Here is a 5,000-nt window from a genome sequence, read left to right on the forward strand (position 1 = left end):
GATGTGCCCCGCCACCGCCGCCACCCACCCGCCACGCACAAGGATTCCCTTCAGCCGACTCGGCTGGACCGGGGTAAAGCCGCGACAGGCTCGACTCCGCCGGTCTTCCAGCGTTCAAGTGCCGGCGGCCGCCGCCGGCCACCGGCCTTTGCCCAACAAACGCAGGGAACAGGTTACCCCGGAGGGAAAAAGCCAGGTGTGGAACAGCTCAGGCGGGGGGCCGGGGGAAAGCCGCTGAAGGCTCAGGACACCCCGCCGGCCATCTGCATCCGGCTGCCGGACACCACCACCGGCCAAAAACAAAAAAACGTGCTGTACCCGCATCGCGGGCTCCGGCTTAGGGCCAGAGAGCAAAGGAACCGAGGCGCCGACCAACCTCGCTCACAGCACCGTGCAGACCTCCCCTTCACTGAGCCCGGCTGGTACAAACCAGGGATGCCAGGAGCAGACCGGACACCGCAGGCCGCCCCACGTATGGCATCTGCACCAGGAAAAAAAGAAAGCGGAAAAGAGGACCGAGGCGCCGCCGCCTCGCCTTACCATCATCCGGCTTCTCAGGGGACCAGAGTGGTGGGGGGGGTAGCCGCTGAAGGCTCGAGACACCCCACCACGGCCATCTGCACCCGGCTGCCAGCCAACACCGGCGGCCAAAAACGTACCGTGCTGTGCCCATGTCACGGGCTCCGGCTTAGGGCCGAGAGAGCAAAGGACCCGAGGAGTCGACTAGCCTTCGCTCACAGCACCGTGCAGACCTCCCTTCACCGAGCCCGGCCGGTAGAAACCAGGGACGCCGAGAGCCGGCCGGACACCACAGGCCGCCCTGCACGTATGGCATACGATACCGGCAACGAAAGGAGTAAACCAAGAACCAGGGAGGCGCCGCCGCCTCTCGCCTTACCATCGTCGGGCTCTCGGGGGGCCGGGGGGGGGGGGGCCACCCACCGGTGGCTCGAGACACACCCCCCCCGGGCCGTCTGCATCCAAGCTGCCGGCCACCGCGACCAGCCAAAACCGTGGCGTGCCCATGCCACGGGCTCCGGCTTAAGGCCGGCAAACAAAGGGAGCAGGTGCCGCCGCCGCCACCTCTCCTCCCATCCCCAAGGCCCCCTCAAGGAGCTGGGCAACAGCCCCCGACGGGCTGGAACCGTACGGAGCACCGCTGTGTCAACACACATACCGGCGCTCCCCCCCTCCGCCATCATCGGGCTCTCGGGGGACCGGGGGGGGACGGGGGTAACCACCCACGGTAGTCTCACAGCTCGGCTCCCCCCCCCCAGTATCCAGCGTTCAAGTGCCGCCAGCCGCCTCCGGCCACCGGTCTTCGGCCTCTCCCGTGCACCTCTGCCCGTCCTTTTCTCACCACTCGGCAGCGACCGCCCCAACGCCGCCCGGCTTCGTGCCGTTCGGCATCTCTCTGGGTGCTCTCGGTTCCGTGCACGCTCGCCTGACAGAGCACCGGCTTGAGAACCGTGCCCAATTCCCCGGGGGAAACCACCGTCTGCGGCCGCCCAGCATTCCACTTGGCCGGCTAAGCCGCGTGCCCTCGCTCGGTGGCGCTTGTCTGGAGCAGAGACGCCTCGTGCCCCTATATAAGGAGAATATGGGTCCGCGCCGGAAAGGGGCGCTTAAAGGCAGTGTCAGCCTGCCAGCGGGGGAGGCGCTGCAGAGACGCCGCCTCTTACGATGACCTAACTGGAGGCAGCGCGAAACAGCGACCCCTTGGAGGAACTGCCGGAGCCAACAGGTCTGCACGCGCTCTAAGTCCCGACGGAGCCGGGTAGACCTGGCAGCCCTTTCGACGGACGCTGATCCGGCCGCCGGCAACGTGGAGCCGGGTACACCTAGCGGCCACCGCCGGTCGCCTCGGAGGTGGGTAGACCTGACGGCCGCCTCACGCCCCGGAGGCGGGTAGACCTGACGGCCGCCTCACGCCCCGGAGGCGGGTAGACCTGACGGCCGCCACACGCCCCGGAGGCGGGTAGACCTGACGGCCGCCACACGCCCCGGAGGCGGGTAGACCTGACGGCCGCCTCACGCCGCGGAAGCGGGTAGACCTGACGGCCGCCTCACGCCCCGGAGGCGGGTAGACCTGACGGCCGCCTCACGCCCCGGAGGCGGGTAGACCTGACGGCCGCCTCACGCCCCGGAGGCGGGTAGACCTGACGGCCGCCTCACGCCCCGGAAGCGGGTAGACCTGACGGCCGCCTCACGCCCCGGAGGCGGGTAGACCTGACGGCCGCCTCACGCCCCGGAAGCGGGTAGACCTGACGGCCGCCTCACGCCCCGGAGGCGGGTAGACCTGACGGCCGCCACACGCCCCGGAGGCGGGTAGACCTGACGGCCGCGTCGCGCCCCGGAGGCGGGTAGACCTGACGGCCGCCTCACGCCCCGGAGGCGGGTAGACCTGACGGCCGCCATACGCCCCGGAGGCGGGTAGACCTGACGGCCGCCTCACGCCCCGGAGGCGGGTAGACCTGACGGCCGCCTCACGCCCCGGAGGCGGGTAGACCTGACGGCCGCCTCACGCCCCGGAGGCGGGTAGACCTGACGGCCGCCACACGCCCCGGAGGCGGGTAGACCTGACGGCCGCCACACGCCGCGGAGGCGGGTATACCTGACGGCCGCCTCACGCCGCGGAGGCGGGTAGACCTGACGGCCGCCTCACGCCCCGGAGGCTGGCAGACCTGGCGGCCGCTTCACGCCCCGGAGGCGGGTAGACCTGGCGGCCGCGTCGTGCGAGACATTTTTGTTTCGATAGATGCCAATGAAATCCGAAAAAAAATAAATGAAAAGGGAAATTTTTTTTCTTAACGCACCCCCGCACCCCCGCGCCCCGCCGCGCTCTCATGTGCACGCAGCACCAGCCCCCCCACCCCCCCGCCCCGACCCGTTGGCTGCCATGCAGTCGCTGGCATCATTCGCTGCCCGCCCCCTCGGCCGCCAGTCAGCCCCTCTGCGCCGCGCCACTCCGCGCCGCACGGCGCCGCCCGCCACTCCCCCCCCCCGCTTCCCGCGGCTGCCAGGGGACCCGGCAGAAGCGGCGACGTTCCCCGCACCTCACCCCCAACGGAGACGCCCGTCTCGCTGGAGCGAGTTCGCATCGGGAACCGGGCGCTTTTCGCCGGGTCGGGGTCCCGGCGCTGCCGGGCGGTCCTCGGCTTCAGCTGTTGGTTTCGCAGCGTGGGTTTAGCTTTAGTCTCGGGGGAGGGGGGGTGTGGGGGGGGGTGCGTGTGTGTGTTTTTATTTTGTTTCTTTCCCCCCGCCTTTCGCTGTGCCGCAGAGGCGTGGGCACCGGGCGCCCTTCACCGGGTCCGGGTCCGGGTCCGGGTCCGGGTCCGGGTCCGGGTCCCGGCGTTGCCAGGCGCTCGCTGGCATTCGCGTTTAGGTTTTTTTCGACGGGGTTGGGGTGGGGGGGTGGGAAGGGGGCTCCCGGGCTTTATGTGTGGGAATGGGGGGTGTGGGGGTGTGTGCGCGTGTGTGTGTGTGTGTGTGTTGTTCGGATTGTTGTTTTGTTGTTTGTTCCCCCCCCCCCCCCCCCCCCGCCGCGACACACACGCGCTCGGACACACACGCAGAGACACAGAGAGAGAGAGAGAGAGAGAGCGCGCGCGAGAGAGAGAGAGACACAGGCGCGCGCACACACACACACACACACACACACGCACGCACGCGCACACACACAGACACCCCCAGCCCCCCACCCCCCCCAGCCCCCCGACCCCCACCGTCGCCCGCGCGCCCGAAGAGCCGTTGGTCCCCGCCCCACCGCTGCAACTCCGGAGCTGCAGGGCGGTGGGTGCGGCCGCCAACCGACCGCAGCCTCCTCGGCGCCGCGGAGCACTACGGCTGGGGGGTGGGGGATCGGGGGCGGTTTCTGTTACACCACCACCACCACCACCACCCGCCCTCGCTGCTCTCCCTCCCACCCCTTCGGCGTTCGTTTGGCTTTCAACCCGCGGCGGGAACGGAGCAGGCGGGCAGGAGGGCGGGCGGCCGAGCGACCGACTGAGGAAGGCGGGGAGCCGGGCCGCGGGCACGGCGCGGCAGGGACTCGGCAGCTGCGGGGGCTCAGCGTCCAAAACACGCGCCACCCATCATCGCCGCCGCCGGCGGGAGGCCCCTCCGGGCCCCCCGGCATGGAGGCGGCGGCGGCGACGCCGCTGGGTCCTAAGGTCTCCCGCCTTCCTTCCCTGGAGCGGCCAATGTGCTGCTGCTGGTGGAAAGCGGGCCGGAGGTAGGGGGCGGCCGGTCTCCTCGCGAACCCCGGGGGTGGCAGGGGGCGGCCGGTGTCACGGTGGACCTGGTGGCGGGAGGGGTGGGGGTTGGGGGGGGGTCGGCAGGGGGGTCGACAGAGCTCGTTGCGGCGGTGGGGGGGCGGGGGGGGGGGGGGTGGTGGTGGGGTGGTGTTGGTGGGGAGCGGTTTCTGTTGTTACACACACACCCCCGCCCCGTCGCTGCTCTCCCTCCCACCCCTTCGGCGTTCGTTTGGCTTTCAACCCGGGGCGGGAACGGAGCAGGCGGGCAGGAGGGCGGGCGGCCGAGCGACCGACTGAGGAAGGCGGGGAGCCGGGCCGCGGGCACGGCGCGGCAGGGACTCGGCAGCTGCGGGGGCTCAGCGTCCAAAACACGCGCCACCCATCATCGCCGCCGCCGGCGGGAGGCCCCTCCGGGCCCCCCGGCACGGAGGCGGCGGCGGCGACGCCGCTGGGTCCTAAGGTCTCCCGCCTTCCTTCCCTGGAGCGGCCAATGTGCTGCTGCTGGTGGAAAGCGGGCCGGAGGTAGGGGGCGGCCGGTCTCCTCGCGAACCCCGGGGGTGGCGGGGGCGGGGGGTGGGGGGGTGGGATGGGGCGGGGGGTGGCGGGGGGGGGTGGGTGGGCTGGGGGGTGGGGGGGGCGGCCGGTGTCACGGTGAACCTGGTGGCGGGAGGGTTGGGGGGGGGGGGGGGGGGGGGCGGGCTCGTCGCGGGCCAAGCGGCGGTGTTGGGGGGGTGCCGCCGGTCT

This window comes from Athene noctua, unplaced genomic scaffold (assembly GCF_965140245.1).
Source record: "Athene noctua unplaced genomic scaffold, bAthNoc1.hap1.1 HAP1_HAP1_scaffold_122, whole genome shotgun sequence".
Taxonomy (NCBI): domain Eukaryota; kingdom Metazoa; phylum Chordata; class Aves; order Strigiformes; family Strigidae; genus Athene; species Athene noctua.